This window comes from Passer domesticus, chromosome 30, assembly GCF_036417665.1.
Source record: "Passer domesticus isolate bPasDom1 chromosome 30, bPasDom1.hap1, whole genome shotgun sequence".
NCBI classification, from domain to species: Eukaryota; Metazoa; Chordata; class Aves; order Passeriformes; family Passeridae; genus Passer; species Passer domesticus.
Genome location: NC_087503.1, coordinates 4,511,809 through 4,531,527, shown reverse-complemented (window position 1 = coordinate 4,531,527; position 19,719 = coordinate 4,511,809). Strand labels below are relative to the sequence as shown.

General features: G+C 49.6%; 1 long non-coding RNA gene and 1 pseudogene across 2 annotated transcripts; both read left to right on the top strand.

Moving 5' to 3' along the window:
- Positions 1–3,706: 3,706 nt before the first annotated feature.
- Positions 3,707–7,462, top strand: LOC135287644 (uncharacterized). Of its 2 annotated transcripts, XR_010351201.1 has the most exons (3): positions 3,707–4,722; positions 4,847–5,851; positions 7,038–7,462. It is a non-coding gene; the product is annotated as an uncharacterized LOC135287644 (long non-coding RNA). The 2 variants fall into 2 exon arrangements; XR_010351200.1 differs by having other exon boundaries at positions 3,707–5,851.
- A 2,791-nt stretch (positions 7,463–10,253) lies between these two features.
- Positions 10,254–19,719, top strand: part of LOC135287585 (zinc finger protein 883-like) — a 182,419-nt pseudogene continuing 172,953 nt past the window's right edge.

The window sequence follows — 19,719 nt, the reverse complement described above, 5'->3', positions numbered from 1 at the left end:
GCAGCAGAGTCCCTGCCCCAGCACAGTGCCCTGGGCTGCAGGAGCCTGCTCTGCAGGACAGCCCTGGGCACCCCTGGCTGCTCTGCACAAGAGACAATCAGACAATGTACTCACAGGGTCTGTAGGCATTGGGATGTTCCAGCTTTAGGAGATGGCTCCAGAAGCTGCAGCTGCATTGTCCTGCAGCCAGAGGTTCCTGTGCCAAGGGCTGGCAGGGATTCTGCCCCAGGCACTTCTCAGCACCTTCCCAGCCCTGACTGATTGAAGCTCTCTGTGCCTCTGGGCTGTGCCCGGGCTGGCTGCAGGCAGTGCCCCAGCCCTGCTGGGCTGGCAGAAGAGCTGCTCATCAAGAGAAATGTGCTTTTGAAGCTCTTCTTGCTTACCAGGAGCTGCCCTGTGCCAGGAGCCCAGCCCAGCTCAGCAGCACAGACACAGCAGCAGGACTTGAATGAGCCTCTGGGGCTTTGTGCTCAGGCCCTGAACATCAGTCCCTGAGAGGCAGCTGAAGAAACCTCTCCAGAACTGCAAGTCAGAATCCAACTCCAAAGTTTCTTGGACTTTTAATGGGTCCCACTGAGAGACACGACTGAGAAAGTGTCCCCAGGCCCCAGGCAGAGCAGAGAACTGGAGGCAGTGATGCCAGGTGGGGACAAAGAGAAGCCAAGTCTTGGTGGCCTGGGGCACAGCAACAGGGTCTGTGCCACCAAGGGCTAGGAGGAGACACCTTGTCCTGAGGCCCTGGGGCCTCCTGGCACAGCCCCAGCCAGGCTGGGCACTGCCAGCCCCTTGTCCTGCCCTCAGCATCCCCCCCTAACCCACATCCCAGTGGCCTCAAGGATCTGCTGGAAGGAGTCTCTGGGGAGCCTTGCTCAGCAATGGCCCTGGGAGCTCCTGAATGCTCCCAGGGACTGCAGGTTTTTCAAAGGACTTTGGCTTTTGATTTTGCCTTGGAGTCTCTGAGAGGTTTGTGCAATCATGGGCTCCAATTATCTGCTGTAATTAGTCCCTGGAGAGGCTTTGTCAGTAACAACACTCAGTGGGGGTCATTAATACTTCAAGGTACTTCACTTATTTGAAGGTACTTGGTGTTTCCCTTTTGATACAGAGTCTGTGAGAGGTTTGTGCAATCATGGCCCCAATTATCTGCTTTAACAAATCCCTTGGGAGCTTTGTACTGACACTCTGTTGGGCTCATTAATACTTTCAGGTACTCAAAGTTTTTAAGGTACTTTGGATTTTCCTTTCCACACTGAGTCTCTGAGATTTTTTTTTTTGCCATCCTGGCCTCCAGTTCTCTCCTCCAAGGAGTCCATGAGGAGCCTGTGCTGGGGATGGACCTCAGTGGGTCCCATTCATACTTTGAGACACTTTGGATGTTTCCTCTGACTTTGACTCCTGGAAAGATTTGTGCAATCTCCTCTCAGGCCCTGAGGTTCAAGGCCTCAGCTCCAAATGCACCACAGGACTCATTAGGATCAAGAAAGTCCTGACAGACCATGGCTCTGCCTTGATTTCCCTCTGCTGTGCATAGTTCATCAGGGAGATTTCTGTAATGGTTTTGGTTCGCCAATTTGAGATTTCTTGGCCAGTGTATCAATTAGGGAGGTGGGTCCACTGTTGGGTAATTTTCAGTACACTCACTAGAATATTCTTAATCATTTCCTGCTGTGAGGTACGATTAGGAGAAAGGGAAAATAGACTCAAAACTTTAAAAGTATATAAAGTTTATTTTAAAGTGTACTTTAAAAGTTTACGAATAATAACTTAATGAAAGAGTAATAAGAAGCAGATCAAAACTTTTAGAACAATTTTCTTCTCCTTATGACCTTTTCTTTCTTACTGAGAATGTAAGGAAACAAAACCTAAAATTTGAGTCAGTTTACAACCTCCAGAATAGTCTTTCTTCAGTTCACCTAGGGAGAGGAGTCTCTCTTTCATGCTATGGAGGCTTCTCCATAAAAAAAGAGTTCTCCGTGGCTCTCAATTCCCATGAATAGCAGCCACCCAGAAAATCTGCAGTCATGAAGTCTTTCCCATTTTTTCACACCTTTCCCCACAGATGTGTTTATGGGCCATGTTTATGTATGGGGTATTGGTTTAAAGATGAGTTGTTTGAGAGCAAAGGTTCTCTTCATCTATTTCTGAAATCATCTTCATCTCTGAGAACAGAGATCTTTTCTCTGTTCTGTGAGGACACAGGGTCTCATCACTCTTCTCTCTTTCACTGTTCAAATATCTCATGTGATCACAGCTACTTCAACATATGCTACTTTACTATGGCGGCCTTTGCTGAATAAGTCATCTCCCCATACTTTTCAATGTGTTATAGAGAAAAAGAGAGTTTGATTTATTAATTGCATCCTTCTCTATATCTTTACAAGAGGATTTCAGCCCTATGATCAAGGCATTTCCTCATCCCTCCCATCTGGGACTAAAGTTCCTCTTCACTGACCTTGGTGTCTTCATGTTGCTTCTCTGTGTGCCTGCACTTTGTCCTTTTCTCTCACTCGAGGGAGGATGGAAGCACTGAAAGAGTTAATATCTCTCCCGGGGCCTGCAGATGGTTCCATGACCCCGGCCGGGCTGGGTCCTTGTGGCCGGAGCTGTTTTACCATGGAGGTTTCTGCAGCGGCTGCGCTGGGGCTGTGTCAGGATGGGCCGCGCTGGGGCAGGGCCAGGATCTCAGCAGCCAGGCCAGAACACAGCAGCAGCACAGCCGGGGCCCATGGCTTCTCCTTCCCCTGCCTGGGGCTTGCGGGTGAACCCCAAGGGTGGCAGAATCTTGTCCAAGCCGGCCCGGCCCGGGGCTGCTCCTGGGGCCCGGCGGATCCTGGCTGGGCCCGGGCTGGCGGCGGGGCAGGGCTCGGTAGCGCCCAGGTGTTGGCAACCGCAGCCATGGCCCGGCCCGGCCTCGGCCCCGCGGCCTCCCCTGCCCTGCCCGGCAGCCGATGGGGCCTGGGGGGCTCCCTGGGAAGGGGCCCGTCCCCACGGCAGGAGCCGCCCGGCCCGGCTGAGACGGGGGCTGGGCCAGCCTTGTTACCTCTTTGCTGGCCAGAAGGGAAAGAGACCCTCCCAGGCTTTCTTCTCTTCAACATGTGTCTTCACAGAGGTGTGTACAGTTTCCTTAGTGGTTTAACAGTTTCTCAGTTCTCAAAGCTGATTATTGATTGGTTTTCTGTTAGACATGGAGGAAACTGCTAGCAGCTTCTCTTAGGACATCACTTTTGTGATGCCAAACCACCAAAACCAGACAGAGCACAGAGCTCCTTTGTCCATTTGTAGTGGTCATGAGCCCAAGGCCTCAAAACTCTACCTTGGGAGATCTCTGGGCTTTCTCCAAAGTGTTTTCAAATGAAAACATTCAGCTCAGAGTCTAAGAAAATCACCAGAGGACAGGGCCAGCCTGACCTGACTGTCCTGGCTACTCTTGTTTTGGAGCAATCTTTGGATATATGGAATTTGGGAGGCCGAATTCTAATTTTGGCCATGGAGCCTGGACATTAATGATGTTTTTTTTCCACAGGAGTTAAGGAACAGAGCCCCACTGTTTCCTGGGCAGAAAAGAGGTGACCACCAGAGGGCAAGGCCAGCCAGAGCTGGCAGATTTTGTTCTAGGAGATACCCTTGTGTCCTGGCTTATAAAATAAGCATGTATTCTATTTTTGCCATCTGTTGGGGGTTAGGCAGTTTTTCTTATGTCTTTCAAGAACAATGACACTGCCAGAAAGATAATCTCCTGCTAATGGGCTATTGAATTACTCACTGTGGCTGGTAAGATTAGTTACATCATCCCATTGGGAGATGCTCCACCCAGAGGGAGGAGCCAAGCATCCCTGCCACCATAAAACAAGCATTTCTGAGACCACAGACAGCCTTCTTCGCTGGATTTCCCAGAGGAATCAGGAACCAAGGCCCAGCTGCTCCTTCGCCACATTTTCAGAAAGGATCTACACCCTTCTGCAGATCGCCGCTCCAGGAGGAGCAGCCACCATCTGGCTGGACTACTATCAACACCCTGACTTCTCAGGGTGTCAGGTTTTTCTCACTCTGCCAGTGGTTTTTTTTTGCTTGTGCTAAATTACATTGTTATTTAGTTTTTTTTTTCTTCCTAGTAAAAAACTGTTATTCCCATTCCCATATCTTTGCCTGAGAGCCCTTTTAATTCTGAAATTGTGATAATTCGGAAGGAGGGGGTTTACCTTTTCCATTTCACAGGAGGCTTTTGCCTTCCTTCACAGACTCCTGTCTTTTCAAACCAAGACACCTTGCATATGGGAAATTTTTTCAGGACAGTACCAATTTTGGCAGTGGGCATCTGAAAAGAGGGACACTTCTTTTCCATAGCAAGGAAAGCCCAGAGCCCCAGTGTTTCAGGAGCTGATGAGAGGCAGCCCTTGACATGCCAAGATCAGCCAGACCTGTCAGGTGGCCTCTGGGAGGCCAAGCCAGCCAGACCTGTTCCATGTTCCCTCGGTTCCATGGGGCCCCAGAGTGTCCCAATGGCCCCTTGCTTCCAGGAGGCCCTGAGGTGCCATAATGCCCCCTTGGTGACACCAGGCCCTGAAGGGCCCTAATGGCCTCCATGGTTCCATCAGGCCCCACAGAGTCACAATGGTCTCTGGGTTCCATGAAGCCCCGCTGTGTCACCATGGTCCCTTGGTTCCATGGGCTCCAGTGGTGCCACAATGATCCCCTTGGTTTCATGAGGTCCCTTCCCACAGTGTCCCAGGGATATCCATGGCAAGGAAAGAACCCAGCCCCAGGGTTCTTTCCTTGCCATGGAGAAAAGTTCTCAGAAAGAGAAAGAACCCAGACTGCCCCTGGGTTCTTTCCTTGCCAGGGAAAGAACCCAGGGGCAGTCACCAGAGGCAAGGCCAGCCAGACTTGACAATACTGGCAGATTTTGCCTGGGAGCAACCCTTGGGTGTTTGGAATTTTTGAGGTGGAATTCCAATTTCAGACATAGACACCCAGGGAAGGATGGTTCTGTTCCATAGGAAGGAAAGCATGGAACTCCAGTTTTTCGGGGCAGATGAAAAGCGGCCATCAGAGGCCTAGGCCAGCCACACCTCTCTGTCCTGGTAGCTTTTGTCTGAAAGGAACCCTTGGATATAGGGAATTTGGGAGATGGAAGCCAAATTTTGGCCACTTCTGTGTAGATAAGATAGATCATTCTTTTCCATAGGAAGGAAAGTACAGAGCCCATATGTTTCAAAGGCAGATGAGGAGAGAGGTGGCTCCTGGAATGATATTAATGATATCCTCAGGCCAGGTCTTATGAGCTCTTGGGGACCTATATTACACCAAAGATAGTTCAGCCACCTCAGATGGCATAAAATCAGCATGTCTTCAGTGGTAGTGTTGGAAACAGAAAAATTTTTAAAAAAGATAAAATAACAAAGGTCTTTACAGAGAAAACCTACACCAGTGGCAAGAGGCTCTTGCTTCCGGTAAAAACCCCACAAAAGTGTTTAGTTCCTTTGTTCCACTTTTTCTAGTAAATTGTTTAGGAAGGACCTTTTGGCTTCTGTCCAGTTATCTATCCTTAAGTTTGGAGTAAAGTCGCAAAAGTCCTATGAGGTGTCTTTTTACCAAAGTGAGGAGAGAAACTTCTGGGCTTTTTCCCTTTTTAAGGAGACAAGGATAATTTGGTTACTCCGTCAACAGGGGGCACATTCCTACACTGGGAGGCCAAGCCCGCCAGACCTGTTTGTCCTGGCAGCTTTTATCATGGAGGAATCCTTGGTTATATTGAATTTGGGAGGAGGAATCTCAATTTTGACCATGGACACCTTGAGAAGAAGGATGGTTCTTTTCCATTGGAACAAAAGCACCAGTGTTTCAAAAGCAGGTGAGAGGCAGCCCCCAAACGGCCAAGGGCAGCCAGACCTGTCTGTCCTGGCAGCTTTCACTGGGGAGAAATCCTTGTATGTATGGAATTTTGGAGGTGGAATCCCAGTTTTGGCCATGGGCACCTGGTCAAGATGGATGGTTTTTTTCCTATAGGAAAGAGAAGTGCAAAGTCCAAGTGTTCTGGAAGATGATGAGAGGTGACCACCCTTAGGACAAGCCAGACAGACCTATCTCTGCTGGCACCTTTTGTCTAGGGTCTATCCTTGGACATAGGGCACTTTGGAGATGGAATCTTAACTTTGGCCATAGGCACCTGGACAGGAAGAAGAGTTCCCTTCATGAGGAAGGAAAGCACCGAGCCCCAGTGTTTCAGAGGCAGATGAGTGCCAGCCCTCAGAAAGCCAAGGCCAGCCAGACTTGTCAGTCCCGGCAGCTTTTGTCGGGGAGTTATCCTTGGATATAGGGAATTCTGGAGGCAGATACCCAATTTTAGCCATGGGTGCCTGGTTGAGATGGATGTTTTTTTTCCCATAAGAAAAAATAAGCACATGGTCCCAGTGTTTCAAAGACAGATGAGAGGTGGCCCCTGGGTGGCCAAGGCAGACAGAGCTGTCTCTCCTGGCAGATTTCATCTGGGAACAATCTTTGCATATAAAGAGATTTGGAGGAGGAATCCCAATTTTGGCCATGGGCCCCTGGAGGAGAAGGACAGTTCTCTCCCACAGGAAGGAAAGCCCAGAGCCCCAGTGCTTCAGGGGCAGATGAGAAGCAGCCCTCAACATGCCAAGGTCAGCTGGACCTGTCAGGTGGTCCCCAGGAGGCCCAGCCAGCCAGACCTGTTCCCTGTTCCCTTGGTTTTGTGGGACCCCACAGTGTCACAATGGCCCCGTGTTTCCATGAGGCCCTGGAGTGTCACAATTGCTTTGTGGTTCCACAAAGCCCTGATGTATCACCATGGCCCCTTGGCTCCATGCACCCTTGCTGTGTCACAATGGCTCCTCTGTGACACTACAGGCTCCACAAGGTCACCATGGACCCTTGGTTCCTTGGGGCCTCTGAGTTTCACAATGGAGACCATCCTGGATTGCCAAGCAGATTGTATTCTATTTGCCATCTGTATGGCAGTTGTCTTCTGTTAAGTGGGCATTTTTCCTTATCTCTTCAACACCCAATCCTCCCTCCAGGCAGACATCTGCTGATAACAGGTTATTGAATGTCACTGCATGACTGATAAGAACTACAGCATCCCACTGGGAGATGTTCTGCCCAGAGGGGAGAGCCAAGCATTCCTACCCAGATATAATCTTGAAATTCTGGAACACCAGCATGGCTTTCTCCACTGGATTTCCCAGAGGAACAGCAGCTGCCTCTTCCACTGGATCTTCAGAGGAAGACTATATCTTTCTAAAGGACCCCTGCTCCAGCAGAACTACACCTGACACTCCAGGAGGACTGCAGCCACCATTCCAATTGGACTGCTACCAACACCCTGACCAACAGGGTGTCAGGTTGTGTTCTGACTCTGTCAGTGTTGTCTTGCTTTACTGCATTGTTTATTTTATCCTTTTATTTGCTTCCCTAATAAAGAACTGTTATTCCTGCTTCCATATCTTTGCCTGAGAGCCCCTTAATTTCAAATTTGTAACAATTCAGAGGGAGGGGGTTTACATTTTAGATTTCAGGAGAGGCTCCTGCCTTCCTTAGCAGACATCCATCTTTCCAAACCAAGACAGGGAGTGACATCAATCTTTGCTTAATAACTGGTTTCGCTTTAACACAGTTACTTTGAAATCACTTCCTAGTATATGATAGTATATGATAGTATATGATAGTATATGATATAATATGATATACTATATGATATGACATGACATGACATGACATGACATGACATGACATGACATGATATAATATCATATCATTTCATAATATTACAGCTGTTATATCTAGGAGCAATTTTTTCAATTACCATAAGAGATAATATATATTTATAGAAATAGCTCTGGTTTGCCATCTTTAATCCTGTGGGACAAATTCTATAAATGTTTCATTCCACCTTTATAATTCTTTACATACAAAATCTTGAAAAGTCTGGGTCTGGGATTCTAACCAGCTGCGCCAAGGCTCCTCTCATAAGGAGTTTAGAAAGCTTGAAGGTCCTTGCGGGTGTTTGGGGATCTGTGGGGGCTATTGGGGGGAAAATTAACTGTCTAATTAACAGAAGATAACTGCCCTACCTGTTACAGATGACAAATAGAATACACACATTTTCTTTCAATCCAGAACAAAAGGAATTCAAATTAATAGAATGTAACTTAACATTGCTCAAATCTAACAATAATGAAGTTTAATTTTGCTTAATCTTATCAACCCTGAATTTGCATTAAATTTAACATCACAGAATTAAAAATTAATATCCTTAAAAGTTATACATACAACAAAATATAACTTACTCTGATGCTATTAATGGAAATAAGGCACTGAAAAGTTGAACAATCCGTGATTGAAATAACAGCATTATGGATTTACTGGAGGGATTAAAAGGATGGAATAAGTGTGTCATGATTTTATGTAATTTATTTTTGAGAGAAGCCCATGGTAGACACAAATTTTATGCAAGCATAAATTTACTAAGACCTTTTAAAGTGCAGTTTTAATGAAAGAAACAACAATGTGGAATTCGGCAAACTGCCCAGCAAACCAGCAGCTTCTTGAAATTGTATTTAGTGTAATTTCTGCTGGTCAATTTACCAGCATTTCTGTTAAAGAACCACCGGAAAGCGCCGTGGTGTGGGGGCCTGGCGGAGCCGCGCCGGGGGCTCGGGGGAACCGCGCCGGGAGCAGCCGAGCCACACACCCCAAATCACCCGCGGTTCCCCCTCCTGCTCCAGAGCCTGTGAATGTGCTTCCGTGCCAGATTGAAGGGGAAGGAGATCCGCCAGTGCATCCCCGGCAATAAACTTGGCAGAAATCAAATTTAACTCTGCATTAATCACTTTGATGAATATTTGATTTTCCCACAAGTCACATGTGATTAAAATGCAAACAAATCCAATACATGAAAAAACCAATAATAGAAGCAATTCTGTGGCAATTCCAAGTTTCATTGGTTCCTGCACAGCTCCAGCTCAGCTGCTGGCACGTTCAGATAAAAGAAAAGTGGAAATTCGGCCCAATACAGATTACTAAAAGGAAGAGAAAGCACTGTGGGGCTGTCACAACGGTGACAGGGACGAAGAGAATAATGATTCTCACATTTGGCAAAGCCCTCAAGCCTATGTATTTGGCATTTATTCAGAAATTAAGCTCCTTGAGCTGGGCTTCCTGTGGGACTTTTAGCAGCCTTGTGTTCCTCACCTTGGGGTGAATGAACCTTGTCAGTCTTGCTTGTGACATTTGCACCCTTTCCTCCAGTGATTTTAAGAAACTTTTCAAGGAAGGAGAACAAAACATTTTCTTTACACTGGCCACCCATAACAGCCATTTTCCTCATCAGTTCTTACATAAGTTGCTCAGATGAAGCTGCATCCAAGTTTCCAAGAGTTCCTCCAGAGAGAACCACAACCTCTTCAGAGGAGGGAACCATGCTGTTATCCAAGACACTTGGGGTCAGAGAACAGTGCCTAAACTCGCTGTGCCAAAATAATGTTGCAACCTGGTTAAGAAAATTGTTAGAGAAATGCCTCTGCCCCAATTAAGGTGCTTCCGAGACCAAATCCAAAGTGGATTGTACTGAACAGGAAGTGTGAGGTAGAGAGAGACATGGAAAGGAAGAGAAAAGCGGGGACAACAAGGGAGTGACAGAGACAGAGACCTCCCCTGGGGTGGGGCAAGTGTGACAGGGCAGTGTTCTTTATCTCTTCCATGACTCAGCCCTGATAACACCCTCCAGGGGCCATCTTCTGTGAATGGGCCATTGAGTGTCCCTGCAGGGCTGATAAAATGACATCATCCCATTGTGGGATACTCCGCCCAGGGGGAGGAGCCAAGCATTCCTACCTGGATATAAACTGAGGTTTGCAACACCAGTAGCACCTTGCATACTGGGTTCCCACAGGACAAGAGCTCCGTAAGCACCATTGGACCTTCAGAGGAAGACCAGACCCTTCTACAGGATCACTGCTTTGACAGAATCACAATCATCACTGCAACAGGACTGCAGCCACCACTTAATGGGACTGCTGCTACCACCCTGAGCAACAGGGTGTCAGGTTATATCCTGACTGTGTCATTTTAAGGCCTTGTTTCTGTATCATTGCCTTGATCTTAATTTTCTTATTAAATTGTAATTCTGGCTTAGACTCTCCACCTGGTTTGCCCGCAAACCAGTGCAAAACTCAATGCACTCATCTCTTGTTTTCCTCCCAAAACAGAATTTCCTATCCCCACATCTTCACCAGATGGCAGAGAAGGCTGAGCGGAAGACGAAGATTCCCCGGGACACGCAGGCAGGTGAGGAGGAAGTCAGTGCCCCTTTCCCCCTCTCTCCCGCTCCATCTCCCAGCCCAGCACAGCCCAAGGCTGCAGGACAACCCTGCAGCCAACACCATCCTGCTGGGGAAGCCCTGGAATGATCTCCTTCCCTTTCCCTGTGGCACAGAGGCAAATCCCATCATCTCCTTCTCCTTCCTCCCCCAGACAAGGAGATGAGGATGGAGACCAGGGATGACAAATCCCCACGGCAGAACCTCATGGAAGAGGTAATTTTGAGTGGCTCTATGGCACAGGAATCCAATGGGGAATTAAAGACACAGAGATCCCATAGGATGAGGGGCTCCAAACCCAGCCCAGGGTACTCTGAAAAGGAAAGACCCCCCCTGGGCCAGGAAGGTGGAGAGAGCTTCAGCCAGAGCTCAGAGCTGGTGGTCCATGAGCAGCTTCATGATGGGGAGCAGCCCTACAAGTGCTTGGAGTGTGGGAAGTGCTTCAGGCAGAGCAGCAGCCTGATCCACCACCAGATGATCCACACTGGCGAATGACCCTACGAGTGTGGGGAATGTGGGAAGGGCTTCAGCTACAGATCCACCCTTGTGACCCACCAACGCATCCACACCGGGGAGAGGCCCTATGAGTGTCCTGAGTGCCAGAAGAGGTTTCGGATCAGCTCAGATCTCCTCAGACACCAGCGGATTCACACCGATGAGAGGCCCTTCTGCTGCCCAGATTGTGGGAAGGGCTTCAAGCGCAATTCCCACCTCATCACCCATCAGCCCATCCACACTGGGGAGAGGCCCTACGAGTGCTGCACGTGTCAGAAGAGGTTTCAGACCAGCTCAAATCTCTGCCTGCATGAGCGGATTCACAATGAGGAGTGGCCCTTCCACTGCCCCGACTGTGGGAAGGGCTTCAAGCACAACTTCACCCTCATCACCCACCAACGCATCCACAGTGGGGAGAGGCCGTATGAGTGCCCCACATGTGGGAAGGGATTCACCCAGAGCTCTCACTTGATCAGACACCAACGGAAGCATCCGTAAGGGAAGCCCTGCAAATGTCCCAACTGCAGGGAGAGCTTTGTGCCCTGCTCCAGCTTCATCTCTCATTGGAGGACCCATGTTGGGAAGAGCCCTAGTGATCCATGTTCCCTGTGATCCATGCTGGGAAGACACCTGTCCCTTTTCCTGCCCCTGCCAATGACATGATGTGGGATCAAAGAATATGAGGGTCAGATCAGGACCGTGTCATTACATTCACTGTCACCTCAAGTCAAGTCATTGCCAGGGGCAGGAAAGGGTCTCTCTCTCTCCCTGAGGAGAAGATTGTCCTTTGCAGGCAGGAGGAAATTGTGGCCGGGAAGAGACAGTCACTTGTGTTGCAGTTTTCCCTTTTTCATATCCCTTCTGTTGTCAATATTATTTTTATTTCTTTTTGGTTTTTATCTCATTGCTGTTCCCAATAAATTTTTCTTATCCCAGCCCGGGATCTTTCCTTTTTGTGCTTTCCATGGAAGGCGGGAGGGCAGGGAGCAGCAGCGTGGTTTTAGCGGGAGCAGAAAATTGGGGAATCCCATTTCTAAACCCTGGCCCGTGGAAAGCGAGCATCCCAGCTCGTGCGAGCCCTGGTGGCCATGGCAACAGCCTTGGGAGCGGGTCCTTTGCCAAAGGTATAAAAGATTGGACAGGTGGAACTGAACCTTAATGCAATTTGTCCCACAGAATTAACAATGAAATACTAGATAAATTTATGTAAATACAGCTCTGATTGATTCTGATCATGACTAGACAGAATAGTTTGTTTACACCACAGACTAAATTTTAAAAAATGAGTTATTTACTCCACAGTATCAGAGCTAAAACAATTATTAGATTATTCTGCTCTAGGAAGCAATTTTGCAGTCAACAGGGCCTGGCTGGAGTTGTTGGAGCCCATTGCAGGCAGAGCCTCCTGCTCCAGCAGGAACTGCCTTTCCTGTGCCAGGAGCAGGGCAGGTCCCGCTGCAGGAAAAGCCCCAGGCCAGCCCCAGCACAGGGAAGGGCTCGGGCACAAGGGCAGAGTGCCGTGCTGGGAGCTGTGCCAGGCAGAGCCTGAGGCACCAAAGGCACCTTGGCAGCAGCAGCTGCTTGCAGGGCATGGCCAGAAGCCTCCCTTGGCAGCCCGGCCTGGTGGCCAGCACTGCAGAGCTGCTGCCTCAGGGCTCGTTTCTGCCCGGGCTCTGAAAAGCCACTTCTGCTCCAGGAGCCTGCCTGGGAAGCCATTGGCCCCAGCACCTTGGGGACAAGATATGAGTGAGAAAACTCTTCATGCCAGCCGAGACAAGGCAGGGGCAGAGGAAAGGGCAGAGCCAGGCCCAGGGGACAGGGCTGCCATGGTGATGGCTGTGAGGTCACTGCCCCTGCAGCAGCCTGGCTGCCCTCAGCAGACATTCTGGCCAGAAGCGTTGTGAGGGCACCCAGCACATCAGAGAACACACACAACAGGAATTCTGTCCTCAGGGAGGAGACAGGGTTTCATTGGGTCAGGTTGTACAAAGCTCTTGCTCTTGGATAATTCCTGAGATGGGGAATCCACTTCTCTGGAAGAACAGTTGCAGTTTTGTGCCATTCTCATCACTGTAAAATATTTTTTCCTTTAAACAATTGTAAATCTGCCCTCATTCAGTTGAAAGATATTGAGCCTTGTTCTGTCACTGCAAGATTTGGGAGAAAATAACTTTGACCACTTTTTTCATTTTCACAGACCTTGGAGAGGACCCACAAACCTCTCAAGATGAGGTTTGGAGGCCTGATCACATAACCAGCAGTGAGAGGTGGCAGACTCTGGGCTCAGTGGTGTGGAGACTGAGGACAGAATAAGAGTAGCCGGGGAGGGATTGAAGGGTGGTTTCACACATCTTGGAATTTTTCTTTATTGTATAAAACAGCCAGAGAAAGAGATAATGGCACCAAGGGCAGCTGGGAAGACCCATACTAGACACTAGGAGAAAGGAATTTCCCACCCAGGGCAAGGCTGTGGTGCAAAATATCCCCCAATCAGAGCCTGGAGAAGCCCAAGGCTTTGTGTGGGCAGGCAGAGGCAGGCAGGAGGCAGAGCTGTCAGCAAAGGAAGGGGCCAGCCAGGTGGGGCAGCCGGGGGATGACGACAGCCTGCAGGGACAGAGGCGCAGGGCAGGGACACCGTAGGACAGCCTGGGCTGCACAGGGCACAGGGATGGGCAGCAGCTGCAAGGCCCTGACAGAGCCAACTTGGGCAGCACTTTGGCCATGGCTGCTGGCCCTGGGCCTGAGGCCACAAGGAGGGGACAAGTGACCCTTGCAGCCCTGGGGCCTCATTGCCTCCTTGTCCCTGCTCAGCAGCCTGGCAGGGGCCACCCCATGGTCCCGTCCTTGGCACTGCACATCCCCACATGCCAGAGCCCATCCCGGGAAGAGCCCTGAGCAATGAGGGAGGGACAGAATCTGCGTTGCCAGGGCCTGGGGCTCAGGCCTTGGTCCTTTGCATTCCTGAAACACATCCAGGTTTGCTCAGCACCAGAGGCAGTTTTGCCTTGTTTGTCCCCAACTGTCATCACTGCCTGCAGTGTTCTGCTCTACCTGAAACCTGGGGACACTTTGACATGAGTTTTGTCCCACAGTGGGACCCATTTAAAGTTAAATACATTTTGGACTTTGAATCTGATTTTGAGTTCCTGAGAAGTTCTATGAGCACACTCTGAGGGACTGAGTCTGATGCAATAACCACCCAATCCCCAGAGGGTCATTCAAGTCCTTGTGCTGTGTCTGTGCTGCTGAGCTGGGCCGGGCTCCTGGCCCAGAGGCAGCTGCTGGCAAGGGCAGCGCTGCAGAGAGACAGCTCTGGCCAGGAGCAGCTTCTGTGCACAGCCCAGCAGGGCTGGGGCACTGCCAGGGCAGCTCAGGGACACCAGCAGGGCACAGACAGAGCTGACAGGGGCTCAGCACTGGCAGGGGCTGGGGGATGTACCAGAGGGGGCTGTGTCACAGCGGCACCTCTGTGGCTGTGTCATGGAGGCACAGAGCAGCTGTGATGTCAGCAAGGGGCTGTGTGACAGCACAGAGTGGGCTGTGTGAGGCCCCAGATTGGGCTGTGACATCACAGAGTTTGTTGTGTGAGGTGATTGAGCAACTACAGCATCATGGAGGGAACTATGTGACATCACAGCACAAGCTGTGACATCATGACATCGCTGTAGGACATCATAGAGCAGGCTGTAAGGTCACACTGTATGCTGTGACATTACAGAGTGGCAGTATGGTATCACAGAGGGGGATTTGTGACATCACTGAGGGGGTTGTGACGTCACAGAGCTGTCTGTAATGTCATAGAGTAGGGTATGAGGCCATGGAGTATCCTCTGCAATCATGGAAGGTGGCTCTGTGACATCAGAGAGTGGGTTGTGACATCACTGGGTGACTGAGTAACATCATAGAGCCAGATGTGACATCACAGAGCAGCTTTATGGTATCACAGAGTGATATCCTAGCACTGCCCCTGTGATATCATGAAGGGGCTTTGTGACATTACATAACAGGCTGTGACATCACAGAGCAGTAGTGTGTCATCACTGAGTTGCCTGTGACATCATAGAGTAGGCTCTGTGACATCATAGGCTGTGACGTCATAGAATGGATTCTGCCATCACAGGGTATCTGTGTGACATCACAGAGGGCATGTGACATCACAGAATGGCTGTGTGACATCCCAGGGTAGGATGTATAATATCACAAGATTAACTGTGACATCATAATGAGGCCTGTGACATCATAATGAGGGTTGTGTCATCACAGGGGCTGTGTGACATCACAGGATGCTGTGAGACATCACAGGAGCTGTGTGACATCACAGGGGTGTGTGAGGTCACTGGGGAGGTCACTCTGCCCCGGCCCCCCTCACAGTTCCCCCAGAGCTGTCCAACGCTGCTCGTGCACAGCGGGGTCCCCTGTCCCCCCGGGTCCCCCCGCCCCCGGCGCCGCAGCCTCCCCCAGAGGATGTTCCACGAGATCGACCCCAGAGCCTGACACGGGGACGGGGGGCCAGGGCCCTGGGGGTGGGACAGGGGGACAGGGACCCCCTGGCAGTGTCCCTGTGTCCCCCAAGGCCAGAGCCTGGGCCAGGGCTCCTTCACCCTTTTACAAACGAGGGCTTAAGAGCACTGAAAAAATCCCCGGCAAGGGATCAGCAAAAACCAGATTTAATATTGAGCAACAGTACCACAAAGTTCCTTGGCAAGTGATATTCTTGAGTGGACACTTCAGGCACAACAAAGAAACAAAGCAACAACAAAACCAAACAAAATCCAAGCAATCGAACCAGAAATGAACTGACAACTGTCCCTGTGTGTGTTTGTGACACAAGGACAGTGAGGGCAAGGATAAAAGGAATATGGTCTAAAAGCTGAACAGAGCTCAAACTTAACAGGACTTAACTTATACCTTAACCTTAAGTGATACCTTCAACTTCACAATTTAGCAAAAGAACAGAGCTTAACAGTATTTAACCTAATTTATAACATATGACTTTGCAATTTAATAGAGGAATAATACTTAATAATATTCAACTTAGCTTATAACTTATATTAAACATAACAACTTAGCAAAAGAACAACTCTTAGCAGCATTTAATGTCCCTTAGATCTCATGACCTAACCTTACTTCCAGGCCTGACTGACTCAGATATCTAAGGCACTCCAACCCCTCCGAGAGCAGCATTTCTGCCACATCTCCCCAGCACAGGCACTCCTGTGTGCACACAGACACAAAGAGTCAGTGCAAGGCACCTGTGAGAAATTCCCCCGAAGGCAGGAAATGCTCCCTGTGGATGCTTTGGCATCTCCCCAGTGGGTGAAGGGTTGAGCCTGGAGGAGTGGGGGGATCGGCCCAGGCTCCCTCGTTGTTCAGGATCCCCGAGTGCAGCAAACGGGAGAGTTCCCGGCTGGGAGAGGCCCCACTCAGAGGGAGTCGCTGGCCCAGGAGAGCTCCAAGGGGCTCCTTTTGCAGCGCTGTTTGTAGGGCCCCAAGAGAGGGGCTGCAGTCACAGCAATGGTTCATCCTGGCCGCACTTGACATCAACAGCTTTCTTTGGCACTGTGAGAACAGGGATGTTGTGCCACTGAGGGAACAAAACCAGTTCCCAGGGCTGCTCCTCCAGCAACCAGGAGCTGGTTGGGCAGCAGCAGTGCCTGGGGCAGACAGTGTTTGTGCTGAGCTGCAGAGGAGCTGAGCCCAGGGGCTGTTGGCCAAGGCCGAGGCCCAAGGAGCATTTCTGAGCTGGCAGGGCGGCCTGAGAAGGGGAGGGGGGAATGCAGCAGCACAGGGCCCATGGAAGCAAGGGGCCATTGTGACATTTTGGGACCCCATTGAACCAAGGTGTTATTGTGTCACTGCAGGGCCCCATAAAACCAAAGCGACACAGAATGGGTCTGGCTGGTTTGGCCTCTCATGGGCTGCCTCACTGCTCCAGCTCACCTTGGAATGTTGAGGGTCTGTTCTCATCGGCTGCTGGAACACTGGTTCTCCGTGGTTTCCTTCCTATGGAAAAGATCTCTCCTTCTCCAGGCACCCATGGCCAGAATTGGGGTTTCACCTCCAAATCTCCTTATATCCAGGGATTGTTCCCACAGGAATATTGCCAGGACAATTCTGGCTGGCAGTGGTTTCACAAGGGTCAGCTCTCATTTGTTCCCAAAAAGCCTGGGGAAGGCTCCATGCTTTCCTTCCTGTTGGAACAAAATATCCTGCTTCTCCAGGCACCCATGGCCAAGACTGGTTTTCCAACTCCAATATTCCCTACATACAAACACTGCTCCCAGACAAAATCTGCCATTACTGATAAGTCTGCCTGGCCTTGGCCTAGTGAGGCTCTCAGCTGCCTTCCAAACACTGGGGCTCTGTGCTTTCCTTCCTAAGGAAAAGAACTGTCCTTGACATCCAGGTGCCCACAGCCAGAATTGGGATTTCACCTCCAACATTGCCTATTCTGACAGACTGGAGGAGATTGTTGGCTGGAAACATTTCATGTGTGAGACAGGAAGAGGCACGTCCAGCCTTGCCCTGCCCTGGAACCTCAGCACTGCCCTGCCCTGGAACCCCAATCTCACAAGAGCCTCTATCCCAGCACAGCAGTGGCTGCCAGTCCCTGGCACAGCACAGGCAAAGCTCCACAGCCACCTCTGGAGCCCCAGCCCAGCTCCTGAGTGACCAAATGAGCCCAAGTCCCACCTGGGGAAGGGCCCAGGAAGACCAAGCGGTATTGAAGGCTGACCACAAGGTAAGCACACATCTTGACCCTACCTCCTCTTGGAATTTCCATCTGAATGCTGCTGGAATCCAGGAGTTAATAGTTGTGTGTGTGTGTTTCTAAATGGTTTTTTGTCTTTCTTTCTGTATCTTCTTCTAATTCCATCCCCCTTGCAAATTTTGAGTTTAATTAAATTGAATAGGCTTACAGATTCTGAATTTGAACGGGCCATGTTATTGTGTTAAGAAGTGGTTTTTTTGTTGATTGAATATCATATTAAACCTTTTGCTGAAGTTTCTCTGATTTTCTGTGTTTGCCAGTAAAGGCTGTTTTGTTGTTTTGAGCTTCTGAGGATCTCTTATTGGTATTTCTCCAGGGAGTCTAAATCAGAGTACACAAACAATTGCAATTCCTTTTAAATGTCTCCATGAGAGAGTTTTTTAGTGGATGAGAGTCAGGGCTTGTCTGTCCTGCTTGGCACAGCCCAGGCAGGGCTTCCCAGCCACATTCCACGCTCCATTTCCCAGCTGGAGCTGCTTGTGCCTCTGAGTTCTGCTGGCCCAGCCCCAGGGACGCTCTCCTTGTCTGCCCATTCCCCCATGGTCTCTGGGCAGGGATGGCCTCAGTGGGGGCTGCTGACATCCTCAGCACCTTGGAGGCTGCTGCTGGATTTCACTGCTCCAGAGGCTTGTTCAGCCTGCAGCTCTTCAGCTCAGGAATTCAGTGTCCCAGGGCTCATTAACATTCAGAACACCTTAACAAGCCAAGCCTCTGCGAATAATTTGATTAATGTTTTCAAATATTTTGTGGTTAATTATACAGATTTCAGTACTGTATTTGAACTGAATATATTCTCTTTTAAAAGACAAGGAGAAAATGTTTTTTAGATCCTATTAGTGGTTTGGTTTTTTTTCCCAATAATACACTGATATGTGCAATCTCCAACTGATATTGAATCCAAGTACCTCCTGATGCAGTCTGAATAGATATGAAAATCAAGACCCTTCGTGGCTGACAATCAATCAGACTCTGTCCCTACGCCCACCCCACCATTTCCCCCATCCAAGCCCTGGCACTCAGAGCAGCCTTGTGCAAATCTCAGCTCCCTCCAGCCCAGGCTGCACCTGCAGCTTTCAGCTCCTTGGCTCCAACTCCCACCTGCTTTCCTTGGAGAAGGAGCTGCCCGAGACACAGAGGGATGTTCATTGATTGTCAGCCAACAAAGCCAAGGGAAGGCACAGCTCCATCAAATGCAAAAGTCATTCTTCTCCCTGGCAGTGCCCTGCCCCTGATCCCCACAGCCTGTCCTGTTTCCTTCATCCCTCCTTTGCTAGGCACTTTTTGGGACAAGGGAGCTCTGCTCTGGCTATGGAGGGAGGTCCAAGTGCAGCCACTGGAGTGGGAACTACAACTGATCAGGTTTGTGTCCTTTGAGGGTCCAGGAACTGGTGAGACTCTGAGGCACAGAAGGGTTTCTCTTCATGGCCAGCAGAAAAAATGTGAACATGTTAAAATTAAATAAATTTAATAAACATTAAAACCCTTCCCTCAGCTCCTTGTGACAGCAACATCTGACATGTCCACCATCCACAAGGGATTGCCATATGAGAAGGATTTTAGACAATGACTTACGAAAGAGGTGATATAAAATATTAAAATTCAACTAAGATGCTGACTAAGAAGGTATTTAAAGTTTTGAAAATTTGGGCAACTCCCTGATGCTCAAAGCATGAAGCCAGTCAAGGGAGACACATTGGAATGACCAGAGAAAAGCTGCAGGAGGAAATCTGGGAGCAAGGGGAAGGGCAAAGATCCAGCTGCTCTAAATGAAGAGATGTCCTTAGACACGGCCATTTAACCAGGAGAGCTGGAAACACCTGAAGGAAGAGGGCCCTGAAATACTAGACTGAATGTTGCTGGCAAATGTAGAGGGGAAGATCAGTATTTTTTTCTCCTGCCATCAGTAGAAGAATCCATGAGATCCAGGAAACTCCTGGTCCTGGTGGGAAAACTTTGCCATTTTTTATACGTACTCAAGTAATCCAGATAAAAAATATTTTCTGGTATATTATGAAACTAACAGGTATTAAAACCTGTGCCCCTTTCCAGGCAGACATCAGCTGTGTGCCCATGAACAGGCAGTGCCACTTGTGCCCTGAGGTGCCCAGCTGGGAT